This window comes from Pinus tabuliformis, chromosome 2_2, assembly GCF_031772625.1.
Source record: "Pinus tabuliformis cultivar Carrire ecotype Pingquan chromosome 2_2, CPIR1, whole genome shotgun sequence".
Taxonomy (NCBI): Eukaryota; Viridiplantae; Streptophyta; class Pinopsida; order Pinales; family Pinaceae; genus Pinus; species Pinus tabuliformis.
In genome coordinates, this window is record NC_142300.1 from 1,218,636,072 (window position 1) to 1,218,655,311 (window position 19,240).

General features: G+C 39.8%; 1 protein-coding gene across 7 annotated transcripts in view; it reads left to right on the forward strand.

The window, feature by feature from the left end:
* The first annotated feature begins 1,383 nt into the window (after positions 1–1,383).
* Positions 1,384–19,240, forward strand: part of LOC149197881 (lipid phosphate phosphatase 2-like) — a 179,377-nt gene continuing 161,520 nt past the window's right edge. For 4 of the 7 annotated variants that reach the window (XM_089406006.1, XM_089406012.1, XM_089406009.1 and 1 more), the window contains exon 1: positions 1,614–1,842. The gene's annotated coding sequence lies outside the window, so the exon portion shown is untranslated. The other 3 variants (XM_089406007.1, XM_089406008.1, XM_089406010.1) reach the window with 1 other exon arrangement.

Consider the following 19,240-nt stretch of genomic DNA (forward strand, 5'->3'; position numbering starts at 1 on the left):
CACTGTCACTCAAGACTATGCAATTCTCAAGAGCAAGGCTAGTTGCCCTCAAGAATTGCGCAGTTCTCTAAGGCAAGCCTAGAATTGTCGAAAGACCAAGTTAAGAGATCGACTTGTGGGTTAGAAAATGAACTAAGTGAGCAAACACAAGGCAAGATTGAAAAGAATAAATCTCAGTCGAAACACAAGTACCTGGATCAGTGCGAGATGAGCTATTGTGGTTTATGAGGGAGACTCCAAAACGAAGCATGGGCAAAATTTTGGAGGGTGGTTATAACCGCTACAACAATAACTTATGTATAAGAAGAAGGTATATAACATGGAAGCTAAGAGGTTTCCTAAAATTGCTTCTAACTTAAGCCAAAACTGCCACCTTTAGCTTAAGTGGGGATGGTATAAGGATGCTGAGACCTAACTGGATCATGGAGAGTAAAGGAGGAGATCATCTTGTAGAATAAGGATAATATTAAAAATATTATTACTTCCAAATTTAAAGAGAAATTGTGGGGCGATAAAGAGTTGGAAGAAAAAGGAAACTAAGATATTATAAGGAGGTGATCAATCCCAATCTCGAAAACCAAAAATATTTTTTGGTATTGACTACTGTTAGAAAAAAATTGAACATTGCTAAGAACAGAACTAATTCTCATGAGCTTCATAGTGAAATTGTTCATTGGTCAACTTCCAAAATGCCATAGGACGAAAGAGTCTATCGCTTGTGTGATAGTAAGAGAGTTGAAGATGAAAAACACGTTCTTTACATTGTCCATTTTATACTCACATTCAATTTAATTTTCAAAATATTTGTCACACTAAATCTTCTTGACCTTTTAAGTTAGCAAAACTATAGTGATATAGGAACACTTTTCAGGCTTATTTTCAAGCATAAAAATAAAATATTAAAAAATTCCTATTAATCTCTTACATTTTGAAGACGAAATCTTAGACTTTAATCATCTATCATTATCATATATATATATATAATGTAATTCAACATTTTATAAGCTATCTTAAATATCTTATTTTAAATGGAAAAAATAATTAGTTTTTAATCTATTTAAAATAAATTTAATTAAAATTAAAATATTATTATTGTTATTAATTTTTTTTGTAATTATAAAAGTTATATATTTATAATGTGAATAATAAAAAATTGTTTTCTAGATAGAGTTTATCCATGCAATTATTGAATTTTTAAAATATCTTTATGAAGCCTCCACCTTCCCTAAAATCCTACAAAATAATAATGTTTAAAAGAAAAACAGTTTCCCTGCTTTGTGGAATTATAAAAATTAATATATATATATATAAAATTGAAGTTGCAATTTTTTTTTTGGGTAAAACCAAAGTAATACGCAAAGGAAAAATCGAATAATTCAGTTGTTCATATCCCTCGAAGAAGTTTATAACATAAGAAAAGAATGGTTTGCCAAGTGGAGGTCCCACGTTCGATTCGCTGCACGTCCACAACACGTTGTCCGAAGGGGTGTGGCATAATGATTCGACTGGAACGGGGAGAACAATCACTTTCGTGATATAAATTGACGTGAAGTGTACTCTATCGGACCCGAGTATTTGATTAAGTCGGCGTCTCTGTAAAATGCGAGGTGAGGCTTTGGATTCAATTAATTGAAATGCACTGCATTTCTTCCCCGAAATATCTTTCAAATTTCAAGCAAACTGAGGTCTTTCGATGAGCGCTGATTTATAAGGCCATCGGTTCGTTTTCCGCAATAAAACTGTCATTTTTGATATAATTGATGCAGATTGTGGACTGAGTTTTGGATTTTGAGAAGGCAGCCGGATTCGAAAGTGGACTTTAATAATTAGGTGTTTACTTGGGTAAGATTTAAGCTCAGCATTGAGCATCTAAGGAAGAAGCTTAGTAACTGTGTTTTTATAGTTCTTTCTGAGACATTTTTCCTTGTAGGTTCATAGTTGTCAAATATCTGTTACTTCGAATCGAACATATATTCATTTATTGCACCCATCTTACTTCGTGGGAGTTTTTTTTTTTATCGGTGTCAGTTACGATCTTCATAAGGAAGGTGCCTTTGGCATTTAAAAGTGGGAATCCTCAAAGTGACATATCCAGTAATATATTCTAGGAGGTTGATTTATTAGCTCCAAATGTTAGAGCCCGATCATGGAACATATGAATAGATTCCAGTAGCGGATAGGGGGATTGGGGGAACTAAGTCCCTTGACTCTGCCAATAAAATAAGTGGTGTTTCAGTCCAACAAAAATGTTGCGTTTTGCTTGGTATTTGGCTAATTCATAGGTATTCAGTGTGAAAGCCCTGGTAAGTGGTACTAGTTTAAATTGAATGTCATGCAGGAATACGTAGATGCCCAAGTAAGAATACCATCCATTCATGTGTAGAAACATCCCTTAAATTTCTGAGAAGAATTATGGTAATATAAAAGAGGTGAAAAGTGCATATTTTCCAAAAAGCTAAACTACACCATTTTCAAAATATAATAAATATCTCAGTGGGTCATCATCTCCCGTGGTGAATATCTGAATGTCGTTAGGAATATCTGGATATCGTTAGGAAGACAAGAATAAACGGTTAGGAATAGGTGCCAATTCTGGGTGATTTCGAGGGACGAGTAATCCTTTTGACATTTTAGCCAAATGGAAGTGCTTTGTGTGCATCCCTAGTTTTGCAACGGGGCAGATTTCGTCCTTGCAAGCAGATTGGTAATAGTGCCTGATCTCCTCGGACTAGTTGTAATGCTTTGCCCCTCCAGTCTAAAAGAAAAACGTACAAAAAATCATAATAATTTTCAAAGAATACATAATAATTTAAAATTCTTAATGAAAAAGACATGCTTGCAACAAATTTTGAACTTTTAGTATACCCCAAAATATATATCTCCTTAACTTTTAGTATACCCCAAAATATATATCTTCCTTAGCTAAGGAGATGGAGGGTTAACTTTACTTCCTTAGCTAGGGGTATATGGATCTAAATGTCGAAGAAAAAAATAACTGCTTGTAACCCTTGTTTAGTCAACTGGGCTTCTAAGGAGATGGAGGGTTAACTATACTTCCTTCGCCAGCGAGGAAAAAAATAACTGCTTGTACCCCTTGTCTAGTCAACTGTTTGATCATGATATAGTCAACAGAACCATTTACTGACTTGGTCCTTCTGACAAGGTCAACAACAAAACTGAAAAAAAGCGTTCTAGCAAGCAAAAGCAAAACAGCCATTTTTGTTACTATGATTTACTGCTTAGCATCAATATGCATATTTGCTAAAACTAACATAATATTATTAGAGGACACTCTTTACCTGATATTCATTCCCTCTTCTTTCATACAACCTTGTTACTGCTGTTATCATTTTCGTATCATAAGCAATGGCAGTTCTACCCGTCTAAAATAGTATGTGATATACATAAGTTTCATTCCTCATTGTTAATGCTTCTTTGTGATTAAGTAGATTTTTTGTTGAGCTTATTGGCTTTGAGATTCATGCATCCCTGGTTAGCGTTCGAGGTTGGTTATCTCTTCATCTCAGACACATCAAATAAAAAAATTGTTATAGCTTTAGCATGCAATGCGTCTTTGCTCTAACAAATATGCGAAAATTTGTTCATCAAGACAATGCGTTGTCTACACTTTAAACATTCCAAAGTAGTGCTAACAAATATGGGGAATTGTGTTCATCAAGACAATGTATTGTCAACACATCAAAGATTCCAAAGTGTAGTGTTGCATTTGTAGGGAAGCTTAAATGGCAAGCTCCAAAGTCCAAATTATCCTAAAGTAGACCTTGCTTTAAAGCTCATTGCCATATTGTCATCTTTACCCACCAGCATAGATCCATCTTAACCCTAGATCTAATAAGATTCACTCATGGATCTAATCCTGATGATGAACCACATAGGTTGGTTTGAAACGTTGATTCCAACAAAAATGAATGAAATGACTCTGGAAGATAACACTACACGGAATATAGATCGGAGAAGCCTCAAATCAATAAAGAATAGAAGTATAAAAAAGAATGGAAACATAAACTTATTGATATTTAAAAAAAGAATGGAAACATAAACTTATTGATATTTAAAAGATTTAACCAAGTTTGAGGGTTAAGATGGATCTATGCTCATCTATTTTATTTTTATGATGACACACACAAACACACACACATATATAGATATGGTTTGTAAGTTAACTCCTTTTATGTTAACATGGTGCAAAAAGGTTTACAACCATTGCTCTCTATGGGCTGCAGAAAAGGAAACCAGGCCACTGAGAGTTTCATAATAACATCTAGAGTATATTAGAGTATGTTAGAGCTGCTAATCTGCATACAAGGTCCAGAGCCTCATATAAAATAAAACAGAATCTAGAAAAGAATGAAACTAACTGCCAGATAACACGATAAAGCATGACTACGTATAGTGATAGCATATGATGTTGTTTTTCCATGACACTGGTGTCTAGGATAGAATAGAATCTTAAATCACTGATGTTACCAAGCCAAGTATCACAATGAGTTTAACTTTGTATAGAAGAATATAAACAACAGTAAATCTACTAGTGCACAAAATATACACAACTTTTTACACAAATATGTACAATAACCCAATCTTCATTATATTAATCTAACTAAATAATACAACAGTCTAGCGCTTCCGTACTAGGTATAATGGTCATCGAATATCCACTAGTAGAAAAATACAAAATACAAGATACATTGATGGTCTAGCTGATGTAGCATGCAATCATATCTGCTTTGTCGTATCCTGTGCATTGCGGGTCCTTCACTTCCATTCTGCAGCACTACCTCTATCAATGCACCAACTCCTTTAGACCACTGAACTCAGTCTCTACAATATGCCCTCTAGCTGATCATAAGTCCATCTATCATCAACACATAGGGTCTTCATGCTCACTAGTTGCTCCTTTCTCATTCAAGGCAACAACACTTTGAGACTTCTGCCCACTGCTGCTCCTCAGCCTATCAAACATCATTCTTTTTCACCTCTCATTTCCTCATCTCTTCCTCTGTATCCTCCCCCTAATACTCTTTAGGGACTTGTCTTCCCACTATAGTCTTCTTGTGTTGCTCCAATGATGACTAACATAGGGCAAGAGGGCTGCCACCTATCATCATTGAATGTCACTTCTCCAACAATGAACACGGGCTACAACAACTGCTCCTCTGGCTGGCCAAACCTTGAACTACAACAACTGCCACTCCTAGCAGCCCTTAGAGTCCATCCTAAGGTTTGCACTTAGGGCTCCAACTTGGGCACTTACATGCTGCCCTCCAATAGTCCTCAAATGCTCAATACAACTCACAAAAAAACCATCCAATCTTGGATCCAACACTTGGCAACAAAATCAACTATAAAACATCAAGACATACCTTCATTTATCATTGATTTGGGGCTGCTTCCTCCTGTTGTTGGTCTACGCCTGGTTAAGACTAATTATAGTCACCTTCAACCCTACTCTTGCCCAAGCACCCTCTAACAGCTACGACTTCTCTCCTTTGGCAGGCTGCTCCTAGACGCTAGTTGTAGGGACACTTGCAAGCCCAAAACAATCCTCATGGCTGCCCTCAAACAAGAGCATAGGACTGCGGTTGCCCTCCTCCAACACCTGTACAATTCGGCTTCCAAACAGAGAGAAGTATACCCTAAAAGTACTCCCAAAACAATCCACAAGCAATGCTCTCCTACTTGGCCCTACTGCAAGGTCACATAGGCATCCAAACAGTGACAAAGAGGCATGAACTAGGCGTCTTTTCTTTCGATGGAATTTGCTTTAGCCTGCGGCCAAAACATAAATTATTTCCTCCAAGTCGAGTTGCCTTTGTGTTGCACAAATGGATGTGAAATGACTCCGACCTCACCTTCTATTTATACTAAACATAAGGGCTCCACTAATTCATCCAAGAGGGCTTGACAACTGTCATAAGGCCTCTTAAACATCAAGTTGACCTTAACTCTTCATGCACAAGCCCACACTAAGTTTGACCAAGTTACATGCGCGAAAGTAAGATGGGCTGAGGCGTAGCGGTAAATAGCGAGGATCCTCAATTTTGCAAATTGTCTAAGACCTTGTCTCCTTAAGAGAAAATGGAGCTCTTATTAATGCCTTAACTCTATGGCTTTCACTCAAGGGAGGGTTTAAGGTTGTTTATAGTCCATACATAGTGCATGGGACTAAGCTAAAGAATCATTTGCTATGCTGCTTTTCTATTTGGCTTTTCCACCTAGACGCCAGCGAGTAGGTCTCTCTCTAAGTGTATCACCTGTATACGTAGTTAATGAAAATACTGAGCATGTTGAAAACCTATAGATGGACATTGCATTGCAAATCGGATGATCCTCTAAATAACTTCAAAAATTCATATCTCATGATAAACAACTCAGATTTGAGTGATTTTCGTTGCTCTTGGTTGCTCTTGAGGTCCTCTATCATTTCAAATCATCACATGTCCAACACTCCTCATGGTTCACACCCACAAGCTTGGGTGCAAAGCCCACACCTTGGGTTCCAAGCCCACAAAGCCCTTTTGTGGTGCTCCAACCTCCAAACCCTAAACCCTAGGGCTTGGAGTACCTCTCGAACTACTAAATCTCAACACTCCCTCTTAGTGAGGGAGGTACTTCCAAGACTAGGAAGTAGCTCGTCATCATCACTATCACTGCTCGCAACTCTTCCCTAACCCCTGGTGCCCAAAATTGTAGCAATCCTTGTAGCATGGACTACACCTTTCTTGGAGGTGTCATTGTCATTGGAAGTGTTGACCACTGGAGTGGCACTTGAAGATTTTTTGAACACTCCATGCCCAAAGATATATCATAGGCTTCATATACCATCAGAGTTCATCATATCATCAGAGTTTTTCAACTCTACTTCTTCTTTTCATCTTCTTATGTTGTACTCAGATTCCACAAGCCCTACGGGGATGATGTAAAGTGATGCTAGTATGGTGAGTTACCTATGGGACTTTGTCATTAAGTGAGTTTATTCTGGGAGGTTCTTTTTCACTTGGTTAATTATTATATCTTTATAGGGACTTAATAATTAATTGAGTTTTTTCCTCCAAGCATAATCCTAAAGCTGGAGTGCTGCTTGATGACGAGGCCTTGGGTGAGTCCTAGTGCCTAGATTCATTGTATATTACTATACTAGATCACTCGTAAAATTTTGTGGAATTTGATTAGGTTTAGGAGTCAATTTTTTAATTTTTTAAAACTTCCCGTAGGGTGGAAATTTGAATAAAATCTGAATGTAAAATGTAATAAGTGATGTATATAGAAGTTATATGGGGTAGGTATGTTCAAAATTACACTTCTCACCCTTAACTTTTTACTATGACACACTTTGAGGGGTAAAAAATAAGTTCTAGACCCTCAAAACCCACTTTTCTTAAGTTTTGTGGAAAATGTAGCAATAAATTAGCCCAACAATTAAATAAATGGAGAAAAATAAATATCCACACATGCTCAAATGATGTGGAAATGAAGTGGAAATTCATCTAAGGGTCAAAGTTGACTTACCAAGTGATGTGGACTCCACATAAGCCACAAATCAAGCAAATCAATTTGTTTGTGGAGAAGACAACGAGTTCTAGTGACAAGATCCACGATTTGAGGAAGTTAACTCGAGCTTCAAGGAGATATCATGAGTTGACTTGAGATCGGATTAGAGTTTACTTGAGTGAGGTGGAGAGTGGTCTCTTATCACTCCACTTCACTTTCCCACATCAGGGCCCACAGGGCTGCAAAATTTGGATTACATGACTTTAACAAATTGTTGAAAGATAATGATGACCTTTGGATGTCTGACTGCTCTGACCATGATGGAATGCTTGAAACAAAAATGTACTCTGCCATAGGGTAGTTGATACTTGAGTGGTCAACAGGTCCACATTTGTCCATTGGGTCCACAAGGATTTGGTCTCCCCCTCCCCTTGTCCACACTTTGGGTCGAGCTTGGAATGATGCCTTAGAGGTTGATGCAACAAAAAAGAACGTTAAAAGCATAATTTGGCCACTTACAACAGGAAATGTACCACAAAATGCAAAATATGGTTGGGGTATAGAAATTTAGCGCGTGGGCAAAAGCCAAACATGAGCTCTACCCCCTATCATCATGGCCATCACCTTGGTTCCTAGGGCCCCTATGAGTGCCCCCTGTATCATTAAGGAACGCATGATTGTCCCGACCCCTGGTGGGCGATGAAATGTCCTACCTTAAGGGGGTAATCATTGCTACATCATATGCATCATGCTCTCATCCCCTAGAGCCCTGATCAATAAAGTGAAGACAAATCAAGAGAAGGAAAAAGACATATGAAGAAGGTTGGAGAAACAAAGGTCAGGGTAGCTCATGTATCATGATTGCTCCCTCCAACATTCATATACCCATGGTGTGGGCTTCCATCATTATAACTTCCCTTGTACCATGGCATGTCACTTGGAGCCTTCCCTATTGCCCCACTTCGTTCCATCATCACATTCTTGGTTTAGCTCTTCTTGAGAAATTCACATTTCTTCTTGGATGACTATTGGAGACTCTTTCATGCATTTCGATATCTTTGGAAGCTAGTTCAATTTCTTCTTGGAGCCATTGTCTTGATCTTAGATTGGATATATCTCTTGTTATCTTGTAAGTGAATTTCATTGAAGAATTTTTCATGAATAATGTCTAACGTGTGGAAATTATGCAACTAGCTCTTGTTCTTTCATGCCCTAATTGTTGAATGTCATTGTAAAAGAATGATAGATTGCAAATTTGTGCATGTTACTCATTGATAACAAGTAGAAGAATGTTCCTAGTGGATTGAAGTATCTTTTCTTCCATGAAAGCCCATTGATCTTAGATGGATAATTGTTTAAAGATTGGTGCTAGGGCATCATTTTCAACCTCCTTGAGAAACGGATTAGCCCAAGTTTCAAATTATAAAGACTTTGTAGCCCAAGAGTAAGGCACTAGTCTAAACTGAATTGGTGATCACTCTTAAAATCTCCTCTTTTACATATTTTTCCAAGAATCTACCTTAACCCTAGATAACTAGCTAGGGCCTAGTGCTAATTGCATTAGGAAGGTCACTTTGAGGAGCGAATTGGTAGGCTACTGCGCTATAGTTTCCTCTAGTTGCCCTCAAAATTTGAAGCAAATCCCATGGCTAATTTGAGAGAAATCTCAAGCTCTAGCTCTCATCCTGAAATTAGTCTTGAACTTCTTACGTTAGTAGCATTTCAATGGTCATTTGGTCTTGAAAATTTAAAGGAAGTTGATAATTTTTTTTGACCCTTTCGCATCCCTACTCGACCTAGAGGCTCTCCTCGGGAGTTTCCCTTTCATGATAAATCCTAAAACCCTAGGTCTTCTGTGGATCCAACCTAGGTCTCTTAGTTTTAGCAACACATCTCTTAGAGGCAATTGCTTATCTTAAAGAGCTTATTGAGAGGTCCTATGTCTTTCAGAGATCTTGACTCTAGGTTTATCTAGCTTTATTGTAACATCGTTAACCCCTAGATCTAGATCCCTTTCTTGGAGAGCTATTAAGCTTCATAGAAGCAAGTGAGACTCATATTGAGCCTCTCCTTTGAATGGGCCTTGGATATCTCTATAAACCTCATGTTAAGTTATGGTATGTTCTATGCTTATAACAGTTTACTTCTTTTTCTTATTATATTCCACCGATTAGCAATCACATGTACATAAAGTAAAGTGCAGATAGAACATTTAACGATCGACAGAAAACAAGCCAAGACAAGAGACACAAGATGTGGCGGCTAGCTAGGGACAAACCCCATAATGTGTGGGGAAACCCTTTGATCAAATCTTCTTTTATCTTCAATAATTCAGCAGAGAGAAATAGTACAATAAATCTGATTCATATCAGCAGTAGCAAACCCTAGATCAGTAGCATCAGCATTAGCGACTTCATTATCAAACTAGGGCAGACCATATCTCACAAACCGACAATCGGATTGACTTCATTCCACCACCAAAAGTTTCAGCTTCCAGAGAAGGTTCAGATGAACCTACAGCGCAGTTCAGATGAGGAGATCTTCTAGGCCACGCAAGTCAATCTTTACTTCTGCAGTTGCAGCTTCAGTTTCAGCAGTTTCCGGCTTCAAACTAGGGCAGTCGATATCTTGCAAACTGTTCGTCGGATTGACTTCATTCCACCACCAATAGTTGCGGCTTTCAAAGGAGGTTCAGATGAACCTACAGCACAGTTCCAAAGAGGAGATCTTCTAGGCCACGCAAGTCAATCTTTACTTCTGCAGTTGCAGCTTCAGTTTCAGCAGTTTCCGGCTTCAAACTAGGGCAGTCGATATCTTGCAAACCGTTCGTCGGATTGACTTCATTCCACCACCAAAAGTTGCGGCTTTCAAAGGAGGTTCAGATGAACCTACAGCGCAGTTCCAAAGAGGAGATCTTCTAGGCCACGCAAGTCAATCTTTACTTCTGCAGTTGCAGCTTCAGTTTCAGCAGTTTCCGGCTTCACATGTGTGAGAGAGAGAGACCCATTTCAGCGCAGTAGAGAAGAGACTCATATCTGCGCAGTAGAGAGAGAGAGATGTGATGAGATGAGTGAGTCCAAATGAGGAAAAGTCCTCTTATATTTATACACAACGTTGGTGGGTGAATAGATGCGGCTGTTGGGCTTCTGAGCCTACATGAGTTGTAGGTCGGCTTGATAATAATTCCATAATCAAGATAAATTCATATCTCCATGAATACTTATCGGAATTGGATGATCTTTATATCAATCCTACACCTCTCGACGAGAGGAATCTAATAAAAATATTATTAGACATGAATAAGATGACCCACATGAAGTTTTGCCCTGGTTGCCAATTTTAACACCCCCTCTCAACCATGGAGAACTTCATCTGCAATCTGTCTATCGGTCGTTACTATTCATCCATCAAATGCACTGCCTTGTACAGCCTGGCCCTTGCCCTGCTCTGCTCTATTTTGCCTGTTCTGCTTTGTCTTGTTCTGCCCTGCACTGATCTGTACTGATTTGTTCTGTTCTGCTCTGCTCTTGCATTGTTCTGTTCTACTCTGCTTTTGTCCGAATTATGAAGAAGAAGAAATGATCGAGGATGTATCATACTGACTCAAAGTCAGTCTCAGAGTATGTACCACTGGTCCCAGACCAGTCTCAACCAACCCAAAGTCAGCGTCATAGTGAGTACAACTCCAATGGTCCCAGACCAATATCATCCTCCACTGACTCAAAGTTAGTCTCAGAGTATGTACCACTGATCCCAGACCAGTCTCAACCGACCCGAAGTCAGCGTCATAGTATGGTACAACTCCTACCACTGGTCCTAGACCAGTATCATTGATCCCAAATCAATGGAGGTCATCCTAGCGTAGGGAGTACGGTAGTTACAACGATGCGTCCATCGGTACTACTATGGTCCCTAACTTCATTTCCCTGCTCATTGATCAGATGAGAGGTACTTCCCATGAGTCCCAGACTGCATGGGTAGGATGCCTCGACAGGAGAACTAATCAATCCTGTCCTCACAGGAGAACACATCAATCCTGCTACAATTGCCATGGAGAACACATCAATCTAGGCCTCACAGGAGAACACATCAATCCTGCTACAATTGCCATGGAGAACACATCAATCTAGGCTGCCATGGAGAACACATCAATCCAGGCCTCACAGGAGAACTAATCATCCTGCTACACAGGAGAGTGAATCATCCTGTTCCACAAGAGAGCGAATCATCCTGTTCCACAAGAGAGCGAATCATCTTGTTCCAGTGTGCACCACCAGGGGAGGGTGTGTCACCCTATGGTCGTATGTTGCTCCAGTAATAACCGCAAGCCCTTAGAGCTCCCAGAGCTCAATGTATGCAACATGCAGGACCCTTGTACAAGGGTTTCTTACCGACTCCAAGTCGTTTGGGAAAATCACAGATTAGATCTTTCCTCGGGGCTTTGACAAGGTGTATCAACCTGTACATCATCTTAATGCGATGGAGCCTCCTTGCTCATCAACTTACCATATCCCAGATGATGTCTATCTGCTGGAGCAATCGACGAATACGGGATTCCTCAATAATCGAATCCCACCTCTGGTTGTTATAGAGAATCACAGTGGTATCCAATGTAAATCCAAACAACTCACTGAAGAGCTTTGGTAACCAGACTGCCTCACATGAGGTTATGCTAGCAACAATATATCCTGCTTCAGCGGTGCTCAAAGCCACCGACTTCTGCTTCCTGCTCATCCAGGATATCGAAGCAGATCCCAAGGTGAAACAGCACCCGGAAGTGCTCTTACGGTACACCACACTGCCTGCCCAATCAACATCAGTATATCCAAGTAGTCTCACATCTCCGGCAGTGTATCTTAATCCATGAGAGATTGTGTCCTTCATTTCATATTCAGAAGCCAGTTCCCTCTTACATTTGTGAATGAGAGGGTCTGCACCTGTTAGAAAGAGGTCATCCACATACAACACCAGTATGAGAGGCTTGTCATCTTCAACCTTAAAGTAAAGGTTAGGATCGGCTTCACTCCTAGTGAATCCCAGCTTCATCAAGTAGCTATCGATCCTCTCATACCATGCTCGGGGTGCTTGCTTCAGCCCATAGAGAGCCTTCTTCAACCTGCATACATGAGATTTTCAATCATAAATCTCAACTCCTTCAAGTTGCTCCACGTAGACCTCTTCTTTGATCGAGCCATGCAAGAACGCAGTCTTGACATCCATCTGATGTAGGTTCCATCCTTGGAAGTAACAACAGTCTTGTCCTGGGGTCTGGGAACTACTCAGATTCTTCGATCATAGCATCCTTCCATACTTGATGCTTGACGGCATTTGAGAATGACGAAGGCTCATTTTGTATGATCGTGCTCATGATGGTCAGGTATCCTTGATATCTATTAGGTTTCTTACTTTCACGAAAGGTTCCTCGGGGTGCAGCATGTCCTTCAGCATCATCAAGTAACCCCTTAAGCCATGAAGGCCTCTTCCTAGAACAGGAAGGTTCATATGGAGGAGGATCAATTGGATCCATGGGTTCTTCTACATCAGGCATTGATTCATCATCCTTTTCTTTCGGTTCCCTGGTGTCGGCTTCTTGAGAGCTCCTCAAAGTCAGAAGATTGATCACCTCGCTGAGAGCCATATCTTTGTCAAAGGTGACATCATGACTAATTATGACTTCCCTTTGATCGGCTACATAGATTCTATAGCCTTTAGTATTTTCACCATAGCCCACGAAAATTCCCTTCTTTCCAGATGCTCCCAATTTATTTCTTTTCTCTTTCGGCACATGAAAGTATACAGGGCTTCCAAAAATTTTAAAATGAGAAACATCAGGTTTCTTAACGGTGAATTTTTCTTCAGGAGTCTTGGAACCCAATGCTTGATGAGGGCATCGATTTTGTACATATACGGCAGTGTTTGCAGCTTCAGCCCATAGAAACTTAGGAAGACTTTGATCATGTAGCATGGCCCAGACAACTTCCATAATTGTGCGGTTCTTCCTTTCTGCCACACCATTTTGTTCAGGAGTATATGGTGTAGTAGTCTCCCTCTTGATGCCAGCCTCTTTACAAAAAATCATGGAACTCATTAGATTCATATTCAGTCCCATTGTCAGTTCTTAAGATCTTGATCTTCTTTTCGGTTTGATTCTCGATTAGGGCTTTGAAGCATCGGAACCAAGGGAACACTTCATCCTTCTTTTTCAAGAAGTATATCCAGGTCTTTCGAGAATGTTCATCTGTAAAAGTAAGATAATATGAGTATCCTCCCAAGGAGTTCACAGGCATCATACCTGATATGTCTGAGTGAACTAGTTGTAATATATCGGAGGTCTTGCTTTGACTTGAAGGGAATGGTCCCCTTTTGAGCTTTCCTTCGGCACATCCCGGACATACACCTTCTTTCTCTACTTGGAATTCAGGCATCCCTGTTACCATCTGTCTTACATCGGGTAGAGCTTTGTAATGAAGGTGGGCAAACCTCCGATGCCAAAGTTTGGACTGAAGCGTTGTGTCACAAGACATGACACCTAGCGGACTTCCACCGACTTGATATAAAGAATCAACTCGAAACCCAAGAGTGAAAGCATCTTTAACATTATTTTTCCATATGCGTACCTTACCATCGCTGAAGGTTACCTTATAGCCTTTGTCTTCCATTGCCGAGATGGATACCAGGTTCTTTTTGAGATCAGGTACATATAATACATCTTGTAAGTGAATCGTATTACCTTGATTCAGTTTAAGAGAAACATTGCCTACACCTTTCACTGGGTATTTCATGTCATCTCCAAGGACAATTTCCAGGTTAGTTTCTTTCTCTACCAGATTATAGAGTACTTCTTTGTAACTAGTGAAGTGTCTTGAGGCACCACTATCAATGAGCCAAATTCCCATTGAGTCCGAAGGAGCGGAGGTAGATAGAGCAGCTGGTAGATAATATTCAGCCTGCTTATCGTCAACAGTGTTAGATTCATACCTGGAATTTCTAGTCTTCTTGAATGGTGGCCCTCTTCCTTGATTTCCCGCATTCCTTTTTCCTTTGTTGTTGAATTTTCCATTCCTTCGATTACCATGAGAGGGATTTTGATCATCGTCACGGTGAGAGTCCTTTCTATCAGGGCATTCCCTTGCATAGTGACCTGCTTTATTGCAAATGAAACATCGTCCTTTTCTTCCACCCTTAAATCCAACCTTTCTTTTCGATTTAGACCCAGAATTATTTCTCTTCTTAGCATGAGAAGAAAAAACAGCAGGAGGCCCTTTAGGCAAGGGCATTTCCTGCTCTTCTACCCTTGTTTGTTCTTGAATGCATCTAGCCATTAATTCCTCGAAACTAGGAATTACATTATTGTTCATAAGAGTAGTCCTGAACACATACCATTCAGATGGTAATCCTCCGAGAGTTGTGAGTGCCATTTCTCTGTCAGTAATGGTTTCCCCAATAGATAGGAGATCGTTCTTGATCTCGGTGATTCTTAAGAAGTATGCTTGCATACTTTCATCTTTACCCTTCTTGATTTCCCTCAACTTATTTCTAAGAAACAAAACTTGATTTGCATCATTAACTTTAAATAAACTCACCAGTCTGTCGTAGATTTCCTTGGAGGTGTCTAGATCAGAGATGTAGGCCACCAAGCGCTTGTCGATAGAGTCCCGGATGATCTTCTTTGTTTTGACTTCTCCATTTTTCCATTTGTTCCAGGCAGCAGCAGATGCATTTGATGAAGGCTCAACAATATTGCCTCTTACATGGTCCAGCACTCCTTGATCTTCAAGGGTTAGATCGATAGACATCTTCCATCCGTGATAGTCAGCTTTCTCGCGGAGCTTGTCTTCGGCAGGAAAGAGTGTTGAGGACCCCATAGTTCTTTTAGGATAGCCTTGCCAATCTTCTCTTCAATGATTGCTCTTGCTCTTGCTCGGGCTTTGTCTTCACCTCAGCTCTGATACCATGTTAAGTTATGGTATGTTCTATGCTTATAACAGTTTACTTCTTTTTCTTATTATATTCCACCGATTAGCAATCACATGTACATAAAGTAAAGTGCAGATAGAACATTTAACGATCGACAGAAAACAAGCCAAGACAAGAGACACAAGATGTGGCGGCTAGCTAGGGACAAACCCCATAATGTGTGGGGAAACCCTTTGATCAAATCTTCTTTTATCTTCAACAATTCAGCAGAGAGAAATAATACAATAAATCTGATTCATATCAGCAGTAGCAAACCCTAGATCAGTAGCATCAGCATTAGCGACTTCATTATCAAACTAGGGCAGACCATATCTCACAAATCGACAGTCGGATTGACTTCATTCCACCACCAAAAGTTTCAGCTTCCAGAGGAGGTTCAGATGAACCTACAGCGCAGTTCAGATGAGGAGATCTTCTAGGCCACGCAAGTCAATCTTTACTTCTGCAGTTGCAGCTTCAGTTTCAATAGTTTCCGGCTTCAAACTAGGGCAGTCGATATCTTGCAAACCGTTCGTCGGATTGACTTCATTCCACCAACAAAAGTTGCGACTTTCAAAGGAGGTTCAGATGAACCTACAGCGCAGTTCCAAAAAGGAGATCTTCTAGGCCACACAAGTCAATCTTTACTTCTGCAGTTGCAGCTTCAGTTTCAGCAGTTTCCGGCTTCAAACTAGGGCAGTCGATATCTTGCAAATCGTTCGTCGGATTGACTTCATTCCACCACCAAAAGTTGCGGCTTTCAAAGGAGGTTCAGATGAACCTACAGCGCAGTTCCAAAGAGGAGATCTTCTAGGGCACGCAAGTCAATCTTTACTTCTGCAGTTGCAGCTTCAGTTTCAACAGTTTCTGGCTTCACATGTGTGAGAGAGAGAGACCCATTTCAGCGCAGTAGAGAAGAGACTCATATCTGCGCAGTAGAGAGAGAGAGATGTGATGAGATGAGTGAGTCCAAATGAGGAAAAGTCCTCTTATATTTATACACAACGTTGGTGGGTGAATAGATGCGACTGTTGGGCTTCTGAGCCTACATGAGTTGTAGGTCGGCTTGATAATAATTCCATAATCAAGATAAATTCATATCTCCATGAATACTTATCAGAATTGGATGATCTTTATATCAATCCTACACCTCTCGACGAGAGGAATCTAATAAAAATATTATTCGACATGAATAAGATGACCCACATGAAGTTTTGCCCTGGTTGCCAATTTTAACACCTCATCATTGGCCCTCTCGTCCAAGGTGATCTCCTCCACACTGGGACTCCTCCTGTCGGTGAAAATCTGAGAAGAGAAGGGGACTTAGGTTACGGTGATAGTGGGCCTTAGTCCTGTTGTTGTGCCCTTTAGCTTTCGCCTATTTACAAGGCTTGCTAGTTTGTGCAACAACAAATACCTCAAAATCAATCCCCATGGTGTCCATTCCTTCCATTTTCATCCATGATTTTTATTGCCCTAGGATAGAACCCTAGTTTGGTTATAGCTTCAACTTGAGGGCTTGTTGAAGGTTTCATGTGCCTTTGCCTTGCTAATACTCATTATTGGAAACCTTTTGCTTGGCATCTTGACCTTAGGTCATCCCAACTCGCAACATATCAATCAATCTCTAGGTCTTGTGTTGCCTTAATTTGGTCTCTACTTGAGATGCGAATTGCCTTCTCTCATTATCTGAAACTCGTTCTTAAGGTGAGCCATCCCTAAGTGGGTTACTTTGTCACCTTGAACCAAGCCTATAATATTTCTTATAAGGTTGTTAGTCTCTGTAGCATCGGAGCTGTTCTAGTCTCAAAACTTTGTGGAAAGGCTAAAACACATGAGTTCTCCATAACCTAGAAATTGTTTCTAGAAATTCCACCTAGAAGTGTCTCAATTAGATTGTTAGCCTATTTTTTAATATTTCCTAACTCTAAACTTAAGAAATCTGGTTAATTAAGTAGAATTAAGTGAGATAAAGTGTGAATTATCTAGAAACTCACATGGATCGATAGGGAATTAATCTGGGCCCTTGATTAAGTTTTAATCTTGGCCGTTGGAGGTCCAACAGAGGATTATAAGAATGAGTCAATGGGTAGATGGAGAACACACTTGTGAGAACCACAAAGAGTTCGATTTTCCAAAGAGCCATTAGTCGTTGAAGAGTTCGAGCTTTAGTAGGGAAGCAGAGACAGAGAGCTGTAGGGATAATGATATGGAGGAAGTTTTCCAGATCCGGAGAGGCAGTAGCAAGAGGCTGAGTCATTCCTAGTGAGGCAGCACAGAGGACTGCGCAATCAGCTTCGGAGGACAATTCGATTTAGCTGTGCAAAAAATTGATTCAGCTTCCAGAAGGCCGGAGAATCATTTTCCTCAGTAGTGAGAGGCATAGCGACTTGATCAGAGGCAGTTCCGGGCTAGACGTCAAAAGGTGTGGGCAAGAATTGTGTGAAAATTTGGATGCCTAAATTTCTACTGCAACAACTAATTAAGTTTCTCCTACTTGTTAATCTTTGAATCAAGTTACTTACTGTTTCTTACAGTAAATATAAAAAATAATACACTGCAGTCTACACCATTTAAATTACAAGCGGAAACAAGAAACTGAACAAGAAAGAAATACAACACATCTACACAGTTATTTTTGGACAAATTGTTGATTTTTGGTAGCATCAGATGTGCTCTAAGTCTAAAATTTTACAGGGAGTCTTAGACACGTATTCCACAATATCCAAAAATCATTTTGGGAAATTCCACCCAGAGACAATTTTATTAAAATAATTAATTATTTTTAATAGGTCCTTAAGTATAAACTTGGGAAATTAAAATAATTAATGGGTATTAATCTAATCTGTGGGTGTAACTTCTAGAAGAAAACGAAGATCGAGTCTAAATGATCTGAGCCATTGATTAGAATCTAATCTGGGTCGTTGGTTATCAACTAGAGGATTATAAGGACATCGATGGGCATTTGGAAAACGCACTAGAGGCAGATACTTAGTTACCCAAGTAAGATTGATTTTCTCACTGGTCGAAGTTCGGCAAGAGAAAATTGAATTAGAGGGAGAGTTGCAGGTGAGTAGGAGAGAGAGGGTATCAGCATCAGTCGAGAGTGCAGGAGTAGAAGGCGTAGAGCAGAGGAAGGACAACGCAGAGGCTGTGATGCAGACGAGGAACAACGCAGAGGCAGTGTGACGCTGGGACTGCGCAATCCTCACGTAGAAGCTGACACAGTGAGATGCAGAGGGGCAACAGGTCCTCTTCTGGATCAAAAACTCGCTGAGAAGTATCTGTAAAGTTTCTCACAGAGAATCTTCTTCTATTTTGCTGGTTGTATCTTGTACATGAGATTTTTGTTGAAGATAAATAAAGAAACCCTCATCTGCTGCACCAGTTTTCCCACACTGGGTTTTTCCGGGGACAATTGTCCAAAAATAACTGTGTCATCGTGATTATACTTGTGCTAGTATTTTTCCTTGCATTCACTTTTCGTAGTATTTTAATTGTGAAGGTTGCAGTAGAATTTATTTTGATATTTGTTGTAGAAACACTGTGAATAACTTATTTATGAGTTAATAAGTAGAATAAATAATATTAATCATTGCAGTTGGATTTCTATTTAGAAATTTTCACATGGTATCGGAGCAAAGTTAAGCAAGAGTGTAGACTAGAAGAGCTAGCATTGAAGCAAAGGAGGGAGTTCGAAATTATTGCACGGGCAGAAAATCGAATCCTTAGAAGAATTGCGCAACCTAGTCTAGGAGGGAAAAATTTTCAT